The 27,181-nt window shown below is 41.6% G+C and overlaps 1 pseudogene; it reads right to left on the reverse strand.

The window, feature by feature from the left end:
* Nucleotides 1–3,559: 3,559 nt before the first annotated feature.
* On the reverse strand, nt 3,560–3,643 carry LOC133047856 (U6 spliceosomal RNA; annotated as a pseudogene).
* Between the last annotated feature and the right edge of the window lie 23,538 nt (nt 3,644–27,181).

The raw sequence follows: 27,181 nt of genomic DNA on the forward strand, positions 1-27,181 counted from the left end.
GTGTTTCTCTCCTTGCAGAGGGCTCCAAGAGGACCTCAGCACAGACACCCCAGACCACCAGCCATCATCAGTAATTTGCTGACAAAGCAGATAAGCATCTACACAGAGAAGACCTGCAGAAAATCAAGGTGGCATTTCAAACCACTGGGGAAATGATAGACTTTTCAAATAATTGTGTTGAGACAACTCAGGAATGATTTGGAGGGAAAAAAAGGATCCCAAAGATCAAGGACATTAACAAAAGATGAAACTATGAAAAGAGTTAGAAGAAAAGTATGGAAGAGTATCTGTAATAATCTTGAACGAGGAACAACTTTAAAAACATGACCCAAATCCAAATGCCATTTTTTAAAATGCTAAAAATAAAATGCTATACCTGAGTTCAAACTTTTTAAAGTATCTAATACCACAAAATACAATAAAGTCAAAAGAAAACAGAAAAAATAAGAACAAAATATTGGCAACATAGCTGACAGACATTGGGCTAATGCTACATAAATAATGTGCATGTGCAAACATGTGCAAGTCTCTAGGAAGGAACCCAGTAGAGAAATGTACAATAAAGAAGAAATTAAATCGTCTGTCCACAAAGCAGGGAACACGAATGCATTTTATACATCTGAAATGATGCACATCCTCACAAATGGCAGGAAATGCAAATTAAAACTACAATGCAATCCAGTTTTTCACATATTAGGTTGGCAAATACGCTTAGATATACACAGAGCTACAGAACCAGAGTGTATATAACTGCTCTCTCATGGTTAATGGAGTTTAAATTGGTGTCACTACCAAGTATAGAAGGAGAAACACACAGACTCTCCTGAAAAGGATGTACAAGTACTGGTGACAGTGACAGTCTGCGGTAGAAGACTCATATGGCCGCTCCAAGAGACAGGAATTGAAAGGGGAATCTTCACCCATCCATTTTGTACTGTTTAAAACTTTCCCAAACACATAATACCACATTCTCAATAATCCTAAAAAGTAATAAAGGAAAGGAAGTAGAGAGGATTTCCATTTCTGGGAAGACAGAATAAACACACTTTACCCTATACATCCCCCTAAGTACAACTAAAAACCCTGAATTTCATACATAAAACAAACGCAACATGAAACTGAAAGATAAAGAAGAGCAACTGGCTGGGGACCTTGGAACCTGGGGGCCTCAGGAAGACAAGAAGGTAAGGCTGCTGGATGGTGGGTTTTCTTTTGGCCTCATGTAGCCCAGATTTGGAGCTGAAGATGCCGGCAACTTGGAAATATCAATGGGCATAGACGGAAAAATTCCCACAAAAGCGTGCTCTTTCTAGCCAAAAGGCTAGGAAAGGGGCAGCTGAGAAAGACAAACTGGTACACAGTAATTGCTTTAATCCAGCCAAACACTGCAGAAAAAATTGTGGTCCCACCCCCATCCATGCTTCTGGACTCCCACTCCCACCCAGCAGTAACGACACATCCCAACCCCTCCTTGCTGGAGTAGTGTCAGAGGAGGTTTACTGGAAAGTCAAGACCTTTTATTACTGCTCAGCATAAAAGACCACTCTCAACCCCTGTGGTATCACTGGAGGTCACAAGGGGACCAGTAACTAGGCATCCCAACCCCTCCAATCCAGAAAGGAATTTGTGGAGGTCAAGTGAACTTCAACTTCCACCTGGCAGTAATAAGGCCGTGCTCCCAAACTCCCCTCTGGAGCATGTTTTTTAAAAAAAATAGCCAGAGTGAAAGGCTTAAGTAGGATCTAAGGTCTCAAAATATATTACCCAAAATTTTCACATTTCAATTTTTAAAATCACTTATCATAAAGAACCAGGAAAATCTTAAACTGAATAAAATACATTCAGTAGATGCCAACTCCAAAATGACAGACATGTCAGAATTATCTGGCAAAGATATTAAAGAAGCCATTATAAAAAATGTCCCAGAGACTTCCCTGGAAGTCAGTGGTTAAGACTCCAAGCTTCCAATGCAGGGGCCACAGGTTTCATCCCTGGTTAGGGAACTAAGATCCCACATGCTATGTGGCATGACCAAAAAAAAAAAGTTTCAACAAGCAACTATGAACACGTTTGAAACCAATGCAAAAACCTAACAAGGAAATATAAGATATAAATAAGAACCAAAGAAAACTTTAGAACTGAAAAATACATTAACTGAAATGCCAAATTCAATTAACGGATTCAGTAGCAGAATGGAGAGAACAGAGGAAAGAATCAATGAACTGCAATACAGAGCAAAAAAAATTACCCAAACTAAAAAACAGAAAACAGACTGAAAAAGCAAACAAACAAAGCCTCAGGCATCTATAGTAAAACAACAAAAAGACTAACATTCTTATAACTGAAGTCCAAAAGGAGAAAAAGAGTGGGCTGAAAAAGTGCCCAATAATAAAAATCCCTCAAATTTAGAGAAAGTCACAGATTCAAGAAGATGAAAGAATTTTTAAATGAAATAATCTGAAATAAATCCACATCAAGACACATCACAGTCAAACTTCTAAAAACAAAGACACAGAAAAAAATCTTGAAAACTGCACTAGAAAAATTACACCTACCAATATGGGGAAACAATTAGAATGATGGCAGATTTCTCGCCAGAAACCACAGAGACCCAAATAAGCAGAACAACATTTTTCAAGTGTGAAAAGAACTATCAACCCAGAATCCTATATCCAATGAAAATATCCTTTAGGGATGAAGGGGAAATAAATTTATTCTGAGATGAAAGAAAACTAAGATAATTTGTTGCCAATGGACCTATCCCCTAAAAGAGTGGCTAAAGGAAGTTCTTTAGGAAAAAAAAAGAAAAAAAGAAATGATTGAAGAAATCTTTGAATATCATGAAAGAAGAACATAAGCAAAAGTGTAGGTAAATACAAAACTGATTTATTCCTCCTCTTAAATTTCTAAGTGATATTTGATGGTTGAAGCAAAAATTATAACACTGATGTGGTTTTAAATATATGTAGAGGAAATATTTCAGACTATCACCTTATAATCAGGAGAAGGTTAAAAAGACATAAAGGAAGGTAAAGTTTCTATATTTTGCTCAAATTGGTAAAATGACGACACCAGAATGACATGTTAAGTCATGTACACATAATGTACATATCACTAAAAAGACTATACAAACAATATAAACTGAAAAATATTATAGGTAAGTCAAATTGGAATGTTTAAAAATGCTTAGGTAGCACATGAAAGAGAAGGGGAAAAGAAAATAAAAATGAAAGACAGAACAAACAAAAAATATAAAATTGCATAAAATATAAATAATTACATTAAATGTGAATAATCTAAAGATACCAGTTTAAAAACATGAATCACTATTCTGTCAATAAGACATTCACTTTGAGTAAAATGATATAGGTAGGTTGAAAATAAAAAGATGCAAATGTATATATCATATAGACATTAATCAAAAGAAAGAAAAATGGTTATATCAATAGGAGATAAATTAGACTTCAGGGGGGAAATTACCAGAGACAGAGAGGAGTATTTTTAACTTTATTTTTATTATTGACACTATTATAGATAGAATGATCACAATCATATTAACAAAAACATGGAACACTTCACAAATTTGTGTGTCATCCTTGTTCTCTGTATTGTTCCAATTTTAGCATACTTGCTGCTGAAGTGAATACAGAGAGGAATATAATATAATGATAAAAGGTTAATCCACCAAGAAGACATAGCAATCCTAAAATCACATGCATCAAACAACAGAGATACAAAATATGTGAAGCAAAACCTGATAGAACTGAAAAGAATAAAAACATAAATCCACACTTACATTTTCAGATTTCAACATTCCTCTCTCAAAAATTAATAAAATAACTAGGCAATCAGCAAGGATACAGAACAACTCAAAAACATCATCAGCCAACAAAATCTAATCAACATTTCCAGAATACTCTACCCAGTAATAGCAGAATGTACATTTTTCTCAAGTGCTCAAAGAACATATACCAAGATAGACTATATCCTAGGCCATAAAACAAATCTAAATAAGTTCAAAAGAACTGAATTTTCATACAGAATTCATTTTCTATTTCATATAGAGTGTGTTCTCTGACCTCAAGGGAATCAAACTAGAAAGCATAACAGCAAGATAACAGGAAAACCTCTAAACACTTGGAAACAAAATCAGTGCACTTCTAAATAATCTGTGAGTCAAAGAGGAATCCAGATGTCCTTGAAATGGGTGAATTGTTAAGCTAATTGTGGTTCATCCATACCATGGATCACTACTCAGTAATAAAAAGGAACAAACTCCTGGTAAATGTACCAGCTTGGATGAATCTCCAGGGAATTACACTGAGTGAAAAAAGTCAGTCTCAGAGAGTTGCACTTACACTATATTATTAAATTTACATAACATTCTTGAAATGATAAAATTATGGAAATGAAGAACAGTTTATTAGTTTTCAGAGGTTAAGCAGAGAATCGGGTAGAGAAGGGAAGTGGACGTGGCTATGAAAGGGGAACAGGAGAGACCCATGTAGTGACGGAAATATTCTGCTTCTTGATTGTATCAATATCCTAATTGTGATTCTGTATTATAATTTTATAAGATATTGCCAATGGAGAAAACTAGGTTGATACACAAGGGATTCCTCTGTATTATTTTTTATAACTACATGCTGCTGCAGCTGCTAAGTCACTTCAGTCATGTCCGACTCTGTGCGACCCCATAGACGGCAGCCCACCAGGCTCCCCTGTCCCTGGGATTCTCCAGGCAAGAACACTGGAGTGGGTTGCCATCTCCTTCTCCAATGCATGAAAGTGAAAGGTGAAAGTGAAGTCGCCCAGTCATGTCTGACTCTTAGCGACCCCATGGACTTCAGCCTACCAGGCTCCTCCATCCATGGGATTTTCCAGGCAAGAGTACTGGAGTGGGGTGCCATTGCCTTCTCTATTATAACTGCATATGAATCTCTAATTATCTCAAAATGAAAAGCTTAATTACAAAAGACTAGAGAATCCCTCCCAGAAGATGTGTTATCAAGGCAAGAATGCCAATATATACACATTCTCCTTTTCTCCCTCTCTCTCCCCCTCTCTCTCAGACAAACACACACAGACACCCCATCTATTAAGTGCCTCCAGTTATCACCATCTACATTTGCACTGACTTTCTGCCTCTCTTTGGACCAGCCTCATCCAGTCATTTGTGAGGTCAGAGAAAACACCTCTGAAGCCTTTCCTTTGACTCCTGAAGCTCTTCCCCAGCTTGGCCTAGGAGCAAACACTGAATTTGTAAAATGAACCAAGAACCCACGAAGCAGATAAAGGTTGGCAGGTAGCCAAGCTGCATTTTAGGGAGGTCATGAGCCCCGGAAATTAAACATAAAAGAGGACATATGTATGGTGAATGGTTCTGTGCACACCACAGGCTTTTCTGCAGAAATGGTCTGTGGCTCTCACCCACTCCTCAAAGAGGTTCATTCCCCAGAGAGGCAAGAGAAGGCAGAGGCCTACACATGAGACCCACACCACCATTTTCTGCAGCCTCAGGAACAACCAGTGAGCTCTCCCAAGCCCAGACCACCTTCTGGAATCTCCCAAGAAGCCTCCTGGTATCCCTTCTCAGCCCTTGGGATATTCAGCTTCCATCCTGTAAAACTGGAAATGGCAGAGCTTGAAAATCTTTCATTTAAAATTTCCATGCCCACCCAACAGAAGAAACTGAAGCCCAGAAATACAGGATGACTTTGCAAGATCATCCAGAAAGTTAGCTGCCTAGTTCAAACCAGAACTCAGGTCTCCTCCTTGCTACCAGCTTTGGGACATCTGTTCCTTAGGTTGGCACGAGAGCCTGACATCCGACAGGGCAACCAGGAGAGCAAAGGCAGGGCAGGAGGCCTGCTGTCACCACGGTATCACCAGTGAAAGACGGCAGTGGGGACACACCCAGGCACTGGGTTTAAAATGAGCACAGATACGCAGACGTTAACGAGCAAACGCTTCCTCTGAAAATACCTAGCAGTCCTTCCAAAGTGGCAGTGTGCACTACACGTCAGAGGTGGCACTGAAGCTCAGGAACCCTAGAGAAATGCCATCACACTGGAAAACAGGCCATTCAAGGCCACTCTTTCCCAGGGATGTTTCCATCCAACTCCCTTCTTTCTCCAAGCCCCTTCCCGCCCACCCATGGCTCCATTCACCACGTGCTCACTCACCCCACAAATAATAAGTAAGGAGTTCCAGAGAGCTGTGAATGAAGGGTTAGGAGGCAGGAGGCCCTGAACTCTGAAGACGCGAATAACATCCCCGGCCCAGTCAGGCCCAACGTGAGCCCTGCAGCCCTATCTGTGCCTACCCCTTGCATCCATCAACAGGCCCATCGCTGACCTCCCATCACCCCCAAGCCATCTGCCTCCCTCGTGGCTGTCTCCACTCATCTTTCTTCCCAGCTGAAGGCTCAGCTGGCTGCAGTCTGCAGAGATTTGGGAGCAGGGAGAGTCTTGTCACCAGACAATTAGAAGAGCCTTCTGCACTGTTTCCAAGCTTGCAGCCCTTTAATCTGCAGCCACAGTGAACCTCCCAAATCACACCTCAGACCATAGCACTCTCCTGGCATGCCTGTGCCTCCCAGCATTTCCCAGACTCCTTTGCAGTTAGGCTGGAGCCATGTGCCTGGTTCTGGCCAAACTGAACAGGGTAAGAGTGGAACTCTACATGTCACTTCCAGGCTGGGAGTGCTAGGAGTCAGCATGCTTTCTCTACCTTTCTCTTTTCTCCCACTGTGACTCTGTAGGTCTCAGCAGACATCACTGGAGTAGAATCACACCTTTAAGGGTGAGCCATTAACGTGTAGGGGTTGCTTATTGGACAGTTAGCATTGATTGACTAACAAACTTTCCAATGGGGAGCCATTGCCCTCGGGATACAAGTCCAAACTCATTAGCGTAGCCATGCTCAATGCGTTTTATGGCCTGGCCCAGACCCCATATCTGGACTGTCTCTTAGCCCTCCCCTAAACACACTCTTACAGTAACTGTGATTCAACCATATCTGCAGGTTCTGGAAGAGCTATGCCCCTTCCCCCCAAGATGTCCCCTCTAAGAGGAATGCCCTTACCTCTCTCCACTCCCACCCCTCCATCTGCTTAGCAAACTCCTCCTCACTCTTCAACTCCCAGCTCAAGCAGCGCCCAACTCCAGCTTTCCATGGAAGAGCTGGGGGCCGCTTCTTTCTCACCGGAGGCACCCCCTCTCCAGCTCCCAGACAGTCCCTTGCTCGCCCTGTATCTCAGCTTTTGTGTTTGACTTTGGGCGCTGCCCACTGGGCTGTGAACGTCACAATGACAAGGGGAGTGTTCTCCCCATCTTTGTTTTCCTAGAGCCTTCCTCAGCATCCATTCCTTCAGAAGACGGTTAATGAGCACACAAACAGAGCTTAAGTGCAAATTCCTGGGGAAGATCGCCTCTCCTTGAGAGAGAGATTTAAACAAGTTGTAGGAGCTCTTCATGAAAAGAAGAGGCTTGGAGTGAGGAATAAAATGACCCATAATTACCCTGGGCTCTAGAAAGAGCTCTAACAGGCCAGGTCTGGCTGGCTCTGTCCCCCACTGCCTCAATGTCCCTGGCGAAGGCAGTCCCCTCTCTGTCATCTCGAGCCTCTCGCAGCACCAGGTGACGTGGATCTGAGCACAGCGAAGCCATTTTGGCCATCCTACGTGCTCTTCCTGTAGTCCCTCTCTTTCCCAGAAGCCTCCACTCAGATCACCTGGTCCATTTCCCCCGACCCCTTACCCATTTAACTAGAACCTAGTAAGTCATCCACCAGCAAGGTATGAAGTATTACACTTTCTTGGGCATTCTACTTTAATATGAGACCACGGGACACTCAATGGAACGGTGCTCACCGAGGAATTTCAGGCACAAGAAAGTCAGTGGGACAGACATCCAGCCAGCAGTGAGGAATGCTATGGAGACATGCCTCCCCTGTCCCTCCACTAATCCACCCATCACAACGCCCATCACAACGACCAGGCGAGAGTTGGGTGCTGGCCTGAAAGAGAGTTAATGTTGGTGGAATATCCTGAGGGCGGGACCCAAGCTCCTCACTCCTCATTCCACAGTCTCTTTTATCTGGTATTTCTGGGCAAGACAATGAGCAGACAGACTGGAAATTTACAGACAGGCCAGCTTTGCCAATCCCTGCCAAAAATGCAGCTAAGGAAGCTGGAGGGAGGCTCAAGCCTCTTTAATTTCCTCTTCTGTTTGGCTTCGCCTGTGCTCCCCCTCCCACCCCACTCAGAGTCTTCTCTGCCCTGGGCTCTAACTCAGGAGGAGCCTGGCTTCCCATCCCAGATGTGGGAAACCCCTCCCTCACCCCAGACCCTTTGCCTGGTGTGCTGGTCACACTGGTAAGGCTCTGGCCTCCCCTGAACAGCAACGACCCTTAAAAGCAGGAGCTCAACTAGGAAGTCAAATTTCCAGGCCGAGCTGGAAACACAGTGGGTGAGAAAGGCTGGGGGTAGGGGGCCTGTTGCCCCCTCATCCTGTTGCTCCAGACTAGAGTCAGGACCCAGCCAGAAACGAAGCTGGGAAGGGACTAAGTAGGAAGCACTCTCAAGAGGAGAGCATCCTCAGAATGCCAACGGGACCACTTAGAGTGCCTCACCCCTACCCAGCAGGATCTCCACCATCTACATGTGAGCACATGTACCCACAAAACAAGTGTAATTGCAGAAGACAAACAACAAAAAGATCAGGATTGAAATCCTGTCTCTGTCCCCTACTGACTTCTTCCTCTACAACCTGGGGACAGTTTTCAGGATTGCAATAAGCATAGCACTCCTGCTATGAGACTTGCACAGAGAGAGCCCTCCATAAATGTTAATTCCTCCCCAGATCCTGGCAACCAATTGTCATTTGAAAATGACAGCTCTGCCATCAACTAGCTTAGTGACCCCAGGCAAGTTCCTCACCATCTGGGGCTTTCTTAAACTTTCCTAATCTTGAAGAGCAGGGTTTCTCTGACTGAAGTGTGCATCAGAATCACCTGGAGGGCAGGTAAAACACAGGTGACTGAGGCCCAACCCCAGAGTTTCTGATTCTGCACTTCTGGGCTGGGACCGGATGCTTTGCATTTCTAACAAGTTCCCCAGGGATGTTGATGTTGCTGGTCTGGGAAGCACACTTTGAGAAGCTCTGAAGCTGAAGCAGTCTAAAATCTCTAGTTCTAGCAGTTTAATGAGTACATTAAACTAATCCACGTTAAGTGATGGCTACTGGTTCAATGCGTTCTTAAGGCTCCTTGTATTTTAAACAGGGTAATGTCTTGACCCAAAGAAGTCATCGTTTATTACCCTACTTCTAAGCTGAGTATCAAAAGAGTCCTCGAGTCTATGACTAGGACAATGATGTAGAGGGAATCATTGTGGAGAGGCTTCCAGGCCTTTCTAGTCTCTCTCTGCAGGTGTGACCGAAAAGGCATTTCATTTGCGAAACTCTGGTGTCCCAAGTGACTCAGCTGCACTTGGTTAATTACCATTTAGGGGCATGACATCTGGGGCCGAGGAAAGGCCCCTGGTTGCCTGAAATCAGCCCAAGGCCAGGCGCCATTGCTAGAAGCAGGGCTGTCAGTCAGCCGTGACAATCTGGGTGCCCCCCACCAACCTCTATCAGAGTCGGGGAGAGCAGCCCCGGCCTGGGGAGGCCGGCAGAGCCCAGGGCCTGCAGCCCCAGAGGCTGCCACTCTGCACCGCTGCCGTGTGGGGCGTAGAACCCCTCTCAGCTTCACTCCCGGCCTTGTGTCACTCTAAGGTCTGTCCAGCGAGGGGGCCGGGCTCTGTACATGTTGCTGTCATCCTGCTGATGCTCTGGGCCTGCCTCAGGGAGACAACTGCCCTGCGCGTCAGTTACAGGGTAACGACACCTCCTGACTGCACCAGGCCCCCACCCAGCACGGTGCACAGGAACGCTGAAAAGGGAAGAGATCGTTATGCAGCGGCGCCTCCCAGCCCCACTGTGTTCTCAATATTTCTATTCGCAAACTCAGGCACATGGATAAAGTCTCCAGGAAAAAGGTCAGGGCTGAGAAAAAGAAAGAATGAATCCAAGGCCTGAAAGAGGGCTGAGATGAAGCCCTCAGACACCCAGCCTGGGATCCCACTCCAGCCCTGCATGCAGGTCACAGGGGATGGGGGGTGCCTCCAGCCAAGCCCACCCCCAGAGCATCACCCCACTAATCACCTGGTTTCACTTTTGTTCATGCACCAAACATTTGGTAATTCTTTCGGTGTCTGAGTAGTGGATCGGTGATGGAGCTCTGAAGACAAACAAGAGGTGCCCCCTCCCACTCCCTCCAAAGCTCCTGGCCCCAAAGGGCGAAGCAGATATACACATTATCATCAGAAAATGCAGTGAGAGCAATGAATGCAAAGTCTATGTGAGCTCAGGAGAAGAGATGGCCAAGTTTTCTTGGGGGTGGGGGTGGAAGGAAGAACACAATAAAGCAGGGCACGGAGGATGACATCTGAACTCACCCGAAAGGATGACTAGGAGAAACCACGTCTGGACAGGGATAATATTAAAATCTGTAACAAATGCTATGGCCTAATCCCGGCCAAATCAGAGCAGATGCTGGGCTTGAATGTCAGCCTTACCAGGTAAATATGGCGAGTTACACATACGCATCTATTACTTCTGCTTCCTCCCCAAACCCTACTGGAATCATCTTTTTTTTTTTTTAAGTTAGTATAAACAGACAAAGATGGGAAGAACCAAAGAGGAGAAAAAAGTAACAGAACTGGGTTTGTTTTTTTTAGATGTTAAACATATTTTGTAAAACTTTATTAAACATATTTTGTAAAATGTAAGATGTTAAACATATTTATATTAGAATATAGTGGATTAGGCTTCCCAGGTAGCTCAAATGGTAGAGAATCTGCCTGCAATGTGGGAGACCTGGGTTCGATCCCTGGGTGGGGAAGATCCCCTGGAGAAAGGCATGGCAACCCACTCCAATACTCTTGCCTGGAGAACCCCACGGACAGAAGAGCGTGGTGGGCTATAGTCCATGGGGTCAGAAAGAGTCAGACAGACATGACTGAGAGACTAATACACACATGGTTGATTAACAATGTCGTGATGGTTTCAGACGTGCAGCAAAGTGATTCAGTTATACATGTACATGGATCTGTTCTTTTCAAGCTCTCTTCCATTTAGGTTGCTACATAATATTGAATAGAGTTCCATGTGCTATACAGTAGGTTCTTGGTGATTATCCATTTTAAACATATCAGTGTGTACATATCAATCCAAACTCCTTAACTATCCCCCTATACTTCCTCCCTGGTAACCATAAATTCGTTCTCTAAGTCTGTAAGTCTGTTTCTGTAACAAAATTTTGGAAGCCGGAAATCAGATGAACAAGTGGTGAACGGCCTGGGAATCCCTAGAAGCTGAGTTCTAAGTCAGCTGTTGGGGAAACTGAGTACCAACCCAATTTAAACAGCAAAAGCCCCTTAAGAGTTCAGAAACTGGTGGTACCAATGCTCTTGAAAGCAGGAAAAGACTTCCCTGGCAGTTCAGTAGTTAAGACTCCACACTTCCACTGCTGGGGGCATAGATTCAATTCCTAGCTGGGGGGAAGAAAAAGAAGGAGGAGAGAAGGAGTGAGGGATAAAACAAGGAAGGCTGGTTGGCAACCTGTTTGGGGAACAGTTAGAGTCCCAGGTTCTTTCCCTGACTAGCAATGGCCCTTTGCCCAGCCCAGAAGAAAATGGAGGTCTATATTTTGAAATAAACAGAGGCTTTCTGGACTGGAATACACCAGGCAGAATTGAAGACATATACCTGCTTTGCTGAAAACAGAGGAATTAAAGAACATTCACGTGCATTCTGGTTACTGATGCCCCTTCTCCCCTAGGAACTCAGAGCACCAACCCTCAGGATGCTACTCTCCAGGCAAGAGGCAAGATGAGCCTTCTGAGGACCCCAACTTGACTACAAAAAAAAAAAAGACATCTTGATTTAAGAAGGACTTCATCTCATACAACTCAATATAAAAAAATAAATAAACACTATGATTAAGAAATGGGCAGAGGACGTGAAGAGACATTTCTCCAAGGAAGACACACAGATGGCCAAAAGACACATGAAAAGATGCTCAACATCACTACTCATCAGGGACATGCAAATGAAAACCACACTGAGACATCACCTCACACCTGTCAGAATGGCTAGCATCAAAACGACAATAAAAAACAAGAGCTGCCAAGGTTGTGGTGAAAAGAGAACCCTTGTGTACTGTTGGTGGGAATATCAACTGCTACAGCCAGTATGCAAAATAGTATGGAGGTTCATCAAAAAATTAAAAATAGAACTACAGTATGATCCAGCAAGTTCACTTCTGAAAACATTAACTCAAAAAGATACATGCACCCCAATGTTCACGGCAGCATTATTCACAATAGCCAAGATATAGGGGAACCTGAGAGTTCATCTATAGATGAATGGATAAAGAAGATATTATATATATATATATATATATATGATCATTGATATATGATCCATATATTAATACAATGGAATATTACCCATAAAATCGAATGGAATGTTCCCATTTGTGACAATATGAATGGTCCTAGAGGGTATCATGCTAAGTGAAATAAGTTAGACAGAGAAAGACAAATACCATATGATCTTACTTATATGTGGAATCTGAAACAAAAGAGTAACAGACTCATAGATACAGAGAACAAACTGGTGGTCACCAGAAGGCAGGGGGATGAGGGTTGGGTGAAACAGGTGAAGATGATTAAGGTGTACAAACTTCCAGTTGTAAAATAAACAAGTCACAGGAGTGTAGTGTACTGAATAGGGAATATAGTCAATAATATTGCAATAAATTTGTATGGTGACAGTGGTTACTAGACTTAGCATGGTAATTGATTCATAATGTATACAAGTGTTGAATCACTCTGTTGGATATCTGAAATTAATATAATATTGTATGTCAACAATACTTCAGTTTAAAAAATAAAAATAAATACCGCATAACACTTAACACGCCATAAGAGAAAGGTCCAGCCAGATTTTTCTCCAGTGAAACCCATGGTCATCAAATCCCACCTGCATTGCAATTCTTAAATGTGTGCAGATAAGCAAGAATAGCCAGATAACTGAATAAAGTGTCAAAATTCTATCATGAACTTCTTCAAAGAGGTAATACTGGAATCATAAAATAGGTTGCTATAAAAACATTTAAAGAATAACAACATAAAAGGAATTCCTATGAATTAAAAATATAACAAATTAAATCCCAATAGAGGGTTGGAAGGTAAAGTTGAGAAAACGTCCTATAAAGTAAAAAGACAAAGAGATAGAAAGAAGAAAAGATAACTAGAAATCCAGTTCAGAAGGTCCACTCTCCAAATGAAATAGACTTTACACCTCACGTGAAAAGTCAAAATTAATCACAGACTTAAATTTAAAATGTGAAACTATAAAACTTCTTGTTGAAAACACAACAGAAAATCTCCATGAACTTGGGTTTGCTGGTGAGCTTTAAAATACGACACCAATAGCAAAAGTTTTGAAAAGCACAGATATTTGAAAGGAAAACAATTGCTAAGTTGAACTTTCTTCCATTTAAAAATTAGTGATCCATGAAAGAAAACCCCCAGATTGCTTGTCTTTCTCCCAATGTCTCCTCAGACAAGGGAGAAAATATCTGCAAAACATATATCTGAGAAAGGACTTGTAATATCAAATAATAACTTGTAATACCAATACTTCTTATATATATAATTTTTTTCACTTATTTTGGTTGTGCTGGGTCTTCATTTCTGTGAAGGCTTTTCTCTAGCTGCAGTGAGCGGGGGCTACTCTCCAGTGGCTCACGGCATCTCATCACAGTCGCTTCTCTTGTTGCAGAGCACACGCTTTTAGGTGCACGGGCTTCAGTAGTTGCAATACATGGACTCAGTAGTTGTGATTCCTCGGCTTTAGAGCACAGGCTCAATAGTTATGGCTCATGGGCCTAGTTGCTCCTTATCATGTGGGATCTTCCTGGATCAGGGACTGAACCCACGTCTCCTGCATTGGCAAGCAGATTCTTTACCACTGAGCCAACATGGAAACCCAATACCAATACTTCTATACCAAAATATACCAAAACAACAACAACAACTCTTAAAACTTAATAATGAGAAGACAAACAAGCCAGTTTAAAAATGGGCAAACAGATACCTCACCAAAGAAGACATACGGATGGCAAAGAAGTGTATGAAAAGATCCTCAGCAACATTTGTGATGAGTAAGTTGTAAATCGAAACAACAATGAAATATCACTACATACCCTAGAATGGTTAAAACCCCGAAACTGACCATACCAACTGTTGTCAATAAGGTGGAACAATAAGAACTCAGTGGTTGGTGCAGAAAATACAAGATGATACAGTCACTAGGGAAGACATTTTGGCAACTATTTTACAAAGCGAAATATAATGTTACCATACAATCATATTATAATCCTCTTAGGTGTACCCCAACTTATCTGAAAAATTTTGCCCACATAAAAACCTGTATGTGAATGCTTATGGCAGCTTTATTCAAACTGCCAAAAAGTGGGGACTCCCCTGGTGGTCCAGTGGCTAAGACTCTGTGCTCCCAATGCAGGAGGCCTGGGTTCGATCCCTGGTCAGGGAACTAGACCCCATTTTAGATGACACAGCTATGAGTTCAAACGCCTCAGTGAAGATTCTGCAGGCTTGCAAATAAGACCCCATGAAACTAAATAAGTAAATAATTAAAAAAATTTTTTTTAATTGCCAAAACTTGGAAGCAATCAAGATGTCTTTCAATAACTGAATGGATAAACAATCTGTAGCACATTCATAGAATGAGATATTACTCAGCAACAATAAGAAATGAGCTACCAAGCCTCAAGAAGGTATGGATGAATCTTAAATGTATATTGCTAAATGAAAGAACCAACTTGAAAAAGCGACATACTGCATGATTTCAATTATATGACATTCTGGAAAGGCAAAACTATAGGACAGTAAACAGATCAGTGATTACCAAGGGGTCAGGGGAAAGAGGGTAAAACATGTGACACGCAAGAGATATTTATGATGGTGAAACTATTCTGTACAATACTGTAATGGTGAAAACAAGACATCAAGCATTTGTCAAAATCCACAGAACATTACAGCACAGAGATGAAATTTTAATACATGAGAAAAAGGAGATATCCTAGGGTAGAATTCAGAATATGACACTAGAATCTAAAAGCATTACATATAAAAACGAGTTAACTGAAGGGGGTGGGAAATAAAATGCTGACCTAAGTCACTTTGAATATAAGCAAAGTACATAAAACTAAAGGAAACTAAGGAACTAAAGTTCCTTAAACTATAAAACTAAAGGAAAATCAGTAATAAGTCATACTGCTAGTATGTAGCCTTGCTTTAATGTGATGACATTGACACTTCACTTCTGTGATCTTCTTCTGTACATAAGAACTGGACTCTGTACACATGTTCTGTACATAAGAACTGTAACTGATAGTTATTTCCCACAAGAATATAGGTTGACAACTCTGAAATTATTACACATGTATAAAGGAACTAAATATTAAATAAATGAATGGCATATGGTGGGAGCCAGGTTTCTCACTATTTGAATGGACAGTTAAAATAAGCAAAGGTTAGAATGATTCATCGGAGAAGGCAATGGCACCCCACTCCAGTACTCTTGCCTGGAAAATCCCATGGATGGAGGAGCCTGGTAGGCTGTAGTCCATGGGGTCGCTAAGAGTCAGACACGACTGAGCAACTTCACTTTCACTTTTCACTTTCATGCATTGGAGAAGGAAATGGCAACCCACTCCAGTGTTCTTGCCTGGGAATCCCAGGGACGGGGGAGCCTGGTGGGCTGACATCTATGGGGTCACACAGAGTCGGAGACGACTGAAGTGACTTAGCAGCAGCAGAATGATCCATGTGGTAATGGATTAGTATTGGAGACATCACTATGAACTCATGTTTACCTAATACAGAAACATTTATAGATATATACATATATATACATATATATATGTATGTATATATACTCAGTTTATTATACCTATCTATATAGATAGATACAGATATATGAAATACACACACACACACACACACACACACACACACATATATATATATATATATAGGCTTCCCAGGTGGCGCAGTGGTAAAGAATCTGCCTGTCAATGCAAGAGACATAGGAGACGTGGGTTCGATCCCTGGTCAGGAAGATCCCCTGGAGAAGGAAATGGCAATCCACTCCAGTATGTTTGCCTGGAAAATTCCATGGACAGTGGAGTCTGGCAAGCTACAGCCTATGGGGTCACAAAGAGTTGGACATGACTGAGCAACTGAGCATGTGATCTCCTTGCTCTATTATCTGAGAAGGCCCAGAAGAAATGACACCACTGAAGCAATGATCACACTAGTGCCCAGATCTTAGTTTCCAATACCATTCTTCAATAAAAGGAGCTAGGTCTCCTTAGAGAAGTGGATGGTTCTAAGACTGAGGCAGAAAATACACAAAATGAGCCTAGAGCATCTTGTAGTGCCAGAGTATTAATAAACTGCTAGGACACACATAGTAGTGGGGGAATGCCAGAGGAATACAAGAGCCAACAGAAAGAGTTCCCAATGGCAAAAACTGGAACAATTTAAGCAACAAAATAAAGTAGTACTGGGTCATAACCCAAAGTATAAAATAAGTCCATAGTAATATAAATAAATAATTTATTGAGTAAACTGAAGAGAAAAAATAAATCTCCTATGTGGGAAAATTTTAAATAATTTATTAATGTAACTCCCTATTTCTTAAGAATGGACTATGCATAGTGACTTTCGTTCAAAGAGAAAATTATGGAAAGGAAGAAAAAAAGAAGAGTTACTTTAAAATGGAGAAACTTGACAAACACTATCTCAAGTCAGATGATCAAAGTTAAAATCAATAGTAAGTTATATTGATAGTATGTAGCCTTGATTTAATGTGATAAAAGTGACACTTTACTTCTGTGATCTTCCCCAAAACACATTACTCCACTATAATCATGAGAAAAAGTTCAGATATATCCCAATTAAGGGACATTTTGCAAAACTATATGACCAATGCTCCCGAAAACTCTCAAGGTCAGCAAAAATGTCTTAGAAACTGTCAGATATGGCAACTAAGTAGATATGATAATTCAGTGTAATGTGTTATCACATATGAGATCCTAGAAGAGGAAGTGACTTTAGAAGAAAACTAAAGAAATGTGATGAAGAATGGTATTTAGTAAAAGACAGTATATCCAAATCAGTTACTTAATGTGGACAAATGTACCATACTACTAGAAGATGTTCAAGACAAAGACAACTAAGTATGGAGTACATGGGAACTCACTATACTATCTTCACAGTAATTCTGTAAATCTAAAACTGTTATAAAATTAAAAGGTTTTTAATTTTATACAAAAAAACTTTTAAAACCCCTAAACTTTTTAAACTTCAAAAATTTTAAAGTTTAAATTTTTAAACTTCAAAAAAAATTTTAAACCCCTATGACCTTCCAGAAAGAAAAAAACAAAAAAAAACAGGGCATGTAAAAGATCAGGTATCAGAATAGTTTCAGAAACCTAAAAGAAAATTGGAAAATATCTTCAAAATTCTGAAGGAAAATGATTTTCTAACTAGAATTCTATACCCAGCCAAACTGTAATCAAGTGTGATGACTGCATAAATATACTTGCAGTCATACAAAGTTTCAAATAATTTATATCCCATATACCTCTTTTTAGGGAGTTACCAGAGGATGTGATCTACCAATACAGGGGTGTAAACCAAGAAACAGTAAGCCATGGAATATGGGAAACAGAAAATCCAACACAAGAGAAAGTCAAAGGGAATCTCAAGGTAATCCTAAGATGATAGCTATGCACCAGGCACAGAGATCAACCAGTCCATTTTGAAGCCCTTCAGAGATACAAACAGGGATTTCTGAATGGAAAAAAAAAAAACATTCTGAGAAGAGATTTAAACAACAGATGGGGTTTGAGAATTTAATTAGTAATAAAAATATGAAATCATAAACAAATGAAAAATAATGCACTGATCAACTTTAGGAAAACAAAGAATGATTCAAGAAAGGAGCAGCATCACAGAAATACTAAATGCATCACCTGGAAAGAGCACTTACATAATCATAACAATGTAAACAGTCAATATTTATGATATAAATATTTTAGGAAGATAAGGGAGGGGTGTCAGTCAGATTTTACTAGGGTATATTGCAGTGACAAGATAAGTCTCAAAGGTTTCCAAGCATTCTCACTCATGTAACACTGAAGCACAACTGTGGGTCAGCTATGACTATACCACACGTCTCCTTCACTACAGGATCTAGGCTAAAGAATTAGCCCCTTAATGAGACATGTCCATTTTCCTGGCAGAGGGGAAAAGTAACCACCCACACCATGCAATGGCTCCTAAACTTCTGATCAGAAGTGGAATACATCACTTCCATTCACATTCCATTGATCAAGCTAATCATATGGCCAACCTCAATGTCAATTTTATTATTCACCCATAAGTAAGCCAGTCACATGACAATGTGAACAGACATATGATTCAATTGGTAACAGTAATACAAATGACAAATATATTTATACACCTGGAGGGCAAGTGCAGCAAAAGAGCTAAATTTTCACCTTCTAGTAGCAGGAAGCCAATAGAGAATGCCTAAAACCGAAAAAACAGAAGTGGCCATTTATGCATGTTGTTTAGAAATATGGGCATAAGTGTAATAATTTAAGAGAAAGAACTGAAGATAGTTGCCTCTAGAGAGGAGGAAATGGAGGTAAGGGAACAGGGGACTGTTATTTTTTATAACAAATTTGTAAAACCATTTGGTAAAAATAACTGAAAGATGACAAATAACAAGGAGGCCAAGCAGCTCTTAATTGCTAATCTAACTGTGCTGTGGTTACTTTTCACTCTGTTTTTGATGATAAGAGAGTACATAAATCTCTTCACTTTAAACAAAGTAAGTGAAATCACTGACAGCTACTATTGTATCAACGCCCCTTCAAAACCCACCACCTGGTATCATACATCCTCTGTGATGACACTCCCTCCTACCTAAGTGAAACCTAAATATCCTTTACTTTCTTTCAACTAACTCTGCGTTATCCAAGCTACAAAAGAAGGATAATAACACCAAAACCAATAACAGAATATAGTTCAGAAATCACATGACTGACTTGAAAACACATTGTTGTTATTGCTATGCAGGTGACTTGCCATATTAAGTATTCAGTTCAGTTCAGTTCTACAAATAACATTTAAATTAAAATTTGCCCAAAATGATAAAATATGCAGCTGACCAAGTGCTAACATTCTTTTCCCCCATTCTTTACTCGAGGTATATTCTGCATCTTGAAAGGTGTGAAAGTAGAGATGTGAAAATACTTTAATCACTGTTTAGCAGGAATTCAAATTTGACCCAATGTTTTCTCCTTAAGTTAGCTAGGCCAGATGTGAACTTTATGTAGGTATTACATCCCAATGGACTTCTGTAACATAATCAAAAGTGGATATAATTGCATTAGTCTCAGAAGACCGTGAGTCATTCATCTATCAGCCCTCACACTCAGCAGGCTCAGATCAATATAGAATTTCCTTTCATTAATAACTCCTTTTAGACCTCCAAAACAAAAACTTTAGTAAAATGCTATTTCAACTAGAATCTTCTAAAAACTAATGAGGCTTAAAGGATAGTAGAATACTTTTCATTGCATTTCTTTTTATACTCTGCTGTTTGAATGGTCTAAAAAAAATTTTTTTTTAATATTTTTCTAAGGCACCAGAAAAGGGGGGAGGGTTAGAAAGGCATATAGAAGAGTTTTGCATGTGGTAGGAACAGCAAACAGCAGACTGTCACCAGAGTTGTAGTATTTGGATGAGGCTGGAAGGAAGTTCTGGGAGCCAGGCTTGCAAAGGTCTCACACTCTGATGAAGGGACTGGACTTGAAGCTCAGGTATCAGGAAGATAATCCAGAGGGCTGAATAATCTTAGGGGTCAGAACTAGTGGGAAAGAAAGATCTATCTGAGGCCTCAGTCCTTTTTGCGGTACCTCATTTTAAATCACAAGGGCCTGCACTAGAACACTAAAAACAGAAGTGGAGCCGATGGGACAAAGACAGAAGGCAAAAAGATGGTGAACTCAGTAAGATTTGGCAAGTACTGCGAAGAGGGAGGTAAAGGGAAGAAGGATAGAAATAGGAAACAAGGCTTGATAAGTGGTTTTAGCTTCCTGCCACGCCCACCCACCCCAGGACAAGTCCTCCGCTGCCTGATAGGATAGAATGAACCTTCCCCATTGTCTCAGTCTGATGACCTGTGTTTGACCAGTTCGGCCTTGGGACAGATCACCTGCCCTGAAACCAGCCAGATGGTCTCTGGAGCTCCCGCACACAGGGAACTGGGGGACTGAAAACACTCTGGGTGAGTCTTTAACCAAGTGGGAAAAGGAGCATGGCCCCTGCTCCCTGTCACCACATTCCCAGAAGAGAAGCTGCTGGAACCCGGAGGGTGTGGCCAGGAAGCCGGGAGCGGAATTGGGGAAGATGTGGCAGAAGGCATCACAGACACATCACATCACATCACTGGGATATGTCAGCTGCAGCCTCATTGCAGCCGCCTGATCAAACGCACGCACGTCCTTGGGTGAGTGGGGTGGCCACCATGACCACACAGCTGAGGTGAGTCACGGCAGACCTCATATATGTTTTGGAGATGTTTTATTTCATGCTTACTATTTTTTGGATTGCAGATCTCTTTTCAACTTGCAAAGAATATTTCTTTTCAGGTCTCAAACCTTTTTAATAGGTCTTTGAGACATTTGTAGACCCTGGTATACCCACAGTGCCCTGTGCGGCAATTAGGAAGCAACTGACAACCTCTTGAGGCTGGTGAGGGGGTGGGGGTCACTGGATTAGAACATCAGGACGAGGGGCTATGGTCAGGGTTTCAGTTCCTATCCTAGCCAACTGGTTTTGCACAGCCCAGCAGTAACAGATCCCATCCTGAGGTAGAGCCAGAGGGGGTGGAAGGCCCCATTACGATGCCAAATGCATGTGCTATTTATTGTAAAGGGTGTTAAATGGGCCCTACACAAAGGTAGGCCTGCCCAGAAAGCACTTACCATTGGGAGTGGAAGGTAGGAGGGCAGAGATGGACGTACCGAAGCAGACAAAAAGTCCCTTTAACCTCTTCCAGCTAGCTTTTCAGAATACACAGGAAACCCTTGATATTTGCAGAGTCGTGATTTGTGGTTTCAAACATGCACAGTATTGCTTGCTCCTCACTCCTCGCCAGCCCACACGGTAATGCTGCAGGCAGCCAGTGTGGCAGACACACAGCCCATGTGTCTCTACAAAGCTCCCTCAGAGTGGCCTTTCAGCTGCCCTGATGCTTGAGGAGGTTCTCCCCTTCCCCCACCCCCGAGCTCCCACAAGTATGCTCTTTTTAACCCCTTATGGTTGAGTCACAGAACCTTATAGGATGCTTGAACTAGAAGGCAAGGTTCTTAACCCTCACTCTTTTCTGACTCTGCCCATTATTCCTGCCATCCCAGCCCCTGCCTAATGCAATCAGGAAGAGGTGTCTCCTAAGCAGAGGCCACACCCTCTGGTTAACACATCGCAGGTTGAACTCTGATGGAGAGGACTTCTCCATCTACCCCAAGGACAGTTACAGCTGGTGTGCTTGATCAAAGAACCCTGCCCTCACCCACCAGCAATAGCAAGCATCTTGTAGACTAGATATGAGAAGGTGGAGAGGAGAGACGGAGAGAAGGAAAGAGTGTAAAGGCTGAGCCCACAAGGGAAGAAAATGTACCTCCCTAACATCCAGGCGAACTTGGATTCAAGGTCTATTTCTCTCACCCATTCAACAAATCTTTACCCTGGCCGGTTCGGTGCTGCAGAGGGGCAGAGATGCCTGGCAAAGAGGGGAATGCAATCTAAGTTGAAGAGGTTCGGTGTCCCCAGAGTCATCATATTTTCCAAGCCACAAATCAGAGCTCTTCTGGAAAACCCAAGTCACAGAAGAGCAGAAAACCCACGAAAGAACCTTGAGTGTAGGATGGTGAGATACAGCCTGTGTACAGATGTGCTGGGAGAATGCAACCGGTAACCTGAATAAATCCAGGGGCTCCACATTACCCAGTCTCAGCGAGGACTCGTCAAAGATGCAAAATCCAGCAACCTACAGTAACTGAATGGGGATTCCGGTCTTGTCCTGCTTCAGCTCAAAGAAAGATACTGGACACCAAGTGGTAACCCGCAGAATCATCTTTCAAGGTGTTCTTTCTCTCCTCCCCAAACCTCCCAGAACTCTCGAGAGCCTCTCCTTGTCAAATCTTCCGAACCATTCTGGGTCCCCAGCACACGGCTTCTCTAGTCTCTTTCTCCTGTTTTAGCCCACTGTGCAGTGGGAGCTATTAGTTCCCATGGGACGATCCAGGAAGACTTTTTAGAGGGGGTGGCATGTATGGTAAATTTTTAAAGATGAGTTGGATTTTAATAGAGAAGTGAAGAACATCCCAGGTTGAGGGGCTATAACGAGCAAAACCAGAAGGGGGCATGAAATTCCCTGTCATGGCAGGGACAGCAGAGTAGCTGGGGTCAGTGCGTGCAAAGGCAGAGAGAAAATGAGACTGGAGAGCCTAGTCAAGCGTGGATTTGGAAGTCAGAAATCTGGATTTACTGGACGTCTTCTGGTAGAAAGATAAGGTGTACCAAAGAGCATGCTGGGAAGACCCACTGTCTGAATTAGAGAGGAGACCGAAGTGAAATGTATTAAATCCACCCACCAAGCCAGCCCTCATTTCCTTTTTATTTTCTATTGGAGGGTAGCTGATTAACAATGTCGTAGTTTCAAGTGGACAGCAAGTGACTCAGACATACATATACATGTTTCCATGCTCCCCCAAACCCCCTTCCCTTCCAGGCTGCCACACGACATTGAGCAGTTCTCTCTGCTATACAGTTGGTCCTTGTTGGCTATCCATTTTAACTCTAGCGGTGTGCACATGTCCATCCCAAACTCCCTAACTATCTCTTTTCCCATCCTTCCCCCATGGTAACCATAAGTTCCTTCTCTAAGTCTGTGAGTATTTTACTGTTTTACAAGTAAGCTCATTTGTATCATTTCCTTTTAGGCTCCAAATATAAGTGATGTCATATGATATTTCTCCTTCTCTGTCTGACTTACTCCACTCAGTATGACAATCTCTAGGTCTAGCCATGGTTAAAAAAAAAAAAATCAGCCCTCATTTTAATGAATGCCCAAAATGAATGGGTTTTTATTTCTAATAGGCAGTTGTAGCAAAAATTATGGAAAACTTGTTCACCTGAAATCCACAGATAACTCAGGGGTCTCACTGTTGTATCACTTATGGCCAGCTGCCTCCTCCAGGAAATCTCTTTCTGAACTTCAGAAAGTTGCCAAACAAACCAGCTTACAGAGTATCAATATCATGAGTACCAATTGACAAAGAGAAAGAAAGCATGGTTTTCACCTAAAATACTGGTCTAATTAGTTATACATGTTTGTTTTTATTTTTAATTGGAAGACAATTGCTTTACAATTGTGCTGACTTCTGCCATACAACAGTCTGAATCAGCCATAAGTATACATTCGTTCCCTCCCTCTTAAACCTGCTCCTCACCCCCCACCCCATCCCATCCCTCTAAGTTGTCAGAGTACCACTTTGAACTCCTTGTATTATACAACAACTTCCCATTAGCTCTCTATTTTACATATGATAATGTATATGTTTCAATGCTACTCTCTCAATTTGTCCCACCCTGTCCTTCCCCTGCTGCATCTAAAATCTGTATCTATGTCCCTAATTCTGCCCTGAAAATAGGTTCATCAGTACCATTTTTCATGATTCCATACACATGCATTAATATACGATATTTCTTATTCTGTATTATGGGCTTTTGCACTGTTGGTGAGAATATAAATTGATACAGCCACTATGGAGGACAGTAAGAAGATCCCTTAAAAAAAAATTAGGAATAAAACTACCATATGATCCTGCAATCCCACTACTGGGCATATACCCTGAGAAAACCATAGTTGAAAAAGACACATGTATCCCCAGTGTTCACTGCAGCACTATTTTCAATAGGTAGGACATGGAAACAACTTAGATGACAATTGACAAATGACTGGATAAAGAAGTTGTGGTATATATGTACAAGGGAATATTACTCAGCCATAAAAAGGATCATATTTGAGTCAGTTCTAGTGAGGTGCATGTTTGTTTTCTAAGACTGCTTCTTCCTTCTAGTCAAAAATCCCAGCCATGCTTCAAAACCTCAACCACAAAACTGCCATTATTGGCCACCCTCCCTGCTGTCCTTGTGAATACCTGCAATACCAAATAGTCTGCCAGCAATTTCTGATGCTGTCGTATATTTTCTCATCTTGTTTCAATAGATGTTCATGTCTTCTCCCTCCTGAGGGAAGATGTCCGTAAGATCAAGTATAGCATATTATATTATCAACACCTAGCAGTGTGTCAGGACACAGAAAGAACAAATAAACTGTTGCTGAGTAACTGATTTTTTTTAAGTGTCTGTAAAATATAGCAGTGCTTGTTTACTTTCTTCTATAATGGGAAATCCTTGAGAGAAGCTGGCTTTAGCAAACTGATTTTAAATATCTTATTTCATTTAGACTGACAGACATTAATATCATAAAAGTCAGAGCTAGAAGACAGAAACACTTGGGCACCTTAGCACATTTCACATGACTGCAGTTAGTATAACTGATCTAGAACCAGTAGGTACAAAGGGATTGTTAGACAAGCACATCATTACTTACAAAAGATGTTCTCCGAGAGATCAAATGCCATCCCCTCTCATCTTGTTTACAGGATTCATCTGGCCTCCTCCTGCCTCTAGTCTTTATTTGGACCAAGTTACACTGCAGCCCAACCCTGTCTGAGTCATCACACTTTCTAAATAATTTCCCCACAGTCTGATTAATGTGGAGACTTTAGGCTGAAAGCAGCAGGTTAACTACACGTGGCAAAACCACATTTTATCATTTACAAATTCCCAGAGATATTCAGCGCCCCGTGTGTACATGTTTATGTGTGTTTGTATGTTGGCCTGCCTGTTGATCTTGTGCACTCCTGGGGGCTGGCCGCACCTCTACAGATTAGGTCTTAAAAGAGAAGGGTGGAGACAGTGGGACTCAGAGACAGATGGAAAGATGCAGATTCAAATCCTGATCAGGCAGCTTCCCAGAGTATGATCCTGAGCCAGGCCGGTCACTTCCCTGATGCTTGGTTTTCTTGCATCCAAAGGGTTGTTGTAAAGATTGAAAATATGTGTGAGCACTTAGCACAGAGAAAATATTAATAAATGGTAGTGATGTCAGGACTGCCCCCCCCACCAGGTATTCCCCCTGAGTGGCCTCACAGCTTCCATCATCCAGACCACCCAGATCCACACCCCAATCTGAAGAGGCCAGCTGGAGCTGCATTCGCAAGCAGGGAGACTCTCCTGATAAAAAAAAAAAAAACAAAGAACTGGATCAATACAGAAAAGGAGAGAGCTGGGGAAAGCAAGCAGCCATGCTGCCTCATGCCTACTGACCTTGCAGAGCCCAGCACAGGGCCTGACACTCATAAAACCCTTGACACATATTTCTGAATGAGCCACTAAATGGGTGAATGGGAGCTCTCTGATTCTCTATACACAGGTTTCTCTAGAATCCCATCTCCACATCAGGAGAGACCTACGCTTAGTGAGCTGGAGTCAGATTTCCAGCAGAAAAGTGTTGTTGATGTATTTAAAGACCCCATCACTGATGTCAGGTGAAACTATGGACAACCACAGGAAGGGTGGGCCTGTCCTGCGAATACTTACTAAAGGAAAATCCACCAGGTTGATCAAAGACACTGTCACCTTTTGGTGTTTTCACTAAATCAATGGCTTTTTAATTACAAAAGTAATATATGTTCATACTAGAAAAATCAGAAAACACAAGCTAAAACAAAAAGTGTTAATCTTTTTAAAGATTTATTTTATATCGACTATTTATTAAAGTCTTTATTGAATTTGTTATAATATTGCTTCTGTTTTGTGTTTTGTTTTTGGGGTTTTTTGTTTTTGTTTTTTTTTTTTTTTGGCCACAAGGCATATGGGATCTTACTTAGCTTCTCAACCAGAGATCAAACCAGCACCCCTGCATTGGAAGATGAAGTCTTAACCACTAGACCACCAGGAAAGTCCCCCAAAATGTTAATCTTAATAATATTTTAATATTCATTATTCTAGACTTTTTCTATACATAGATACATTTTTCTTGTCAAAAAATAGTGTCTTTTTTTTGCTAAGCAATTTATCTCTTTCATCTTTTCCAAAGCACTAGATAGTCTCCATAAAATTTATTTTCCCTTCATCTAGAAGAGAACTTCATTTTTTTAAATTAGTTTTTTAATGCATAAACACATCATAAAAGTAAGACATGGTCAAAAAAAGTCAAAGAGTAACAAAGAGTAATAAATAAAATGAAAAGTAAAAGCCCCTCCCACTATCATGCCCCATCACAGTCCAAGAGTGATGCTTAGAGACCAATTTTTAGTAACTGCTGGTGATTTTTTTAAAAATTATAATCACAATAGGTATAGTTATGGCTGATTCGTGTTGTTGTATGGCAGAAGCCAACCCAACATTGTAAAAATCAAAAATTAAAATTAAAAAAATTATAATCACCACATAGCACTTACCTGCTTAAAACCTTCCAACAACCTCACAGTCACAGCAAGTTCCAAGCCCACTCCTAGACCCGCCCGTTCTGAGACTTCACTTCTCCAGGGATAGACATGCAATCCACCATCTCCAAGGTCCAGAGTCCCTGGCAGGCCATGGGTCTGCACTCATACTTTGCTCTCCACGCCTGGAAAACCGAGGCAGGAGTGGCAAGCAAGACGGGCAACCTGAGTGAGAGCTGGCAGCCTTTGGGCTCCTTCTCCTCTGCCCAGAGTCCTTTACAGTTGACCAAAGGACCCCTTCTCTGGCCCTCACACTCACCTTCATGCGATACAAGGTCAGTGTGTGAGGACAAATGTCCTGGTCAAGAAAGTCAGTAAGCTA

This window comes from Dama dama, chromosome 27 (assembly GCF_033118175.1).
Source record: "Dama dama isolate Ldn47 chromosome 27, ASM3311817v1, whole genome shotgun sequence".
Lineage (NCBI taxonomy): Eukaryota > Metazoa > Chordata > Mammalia > Artiodactyla > Cervidae > Dama > Dama dama.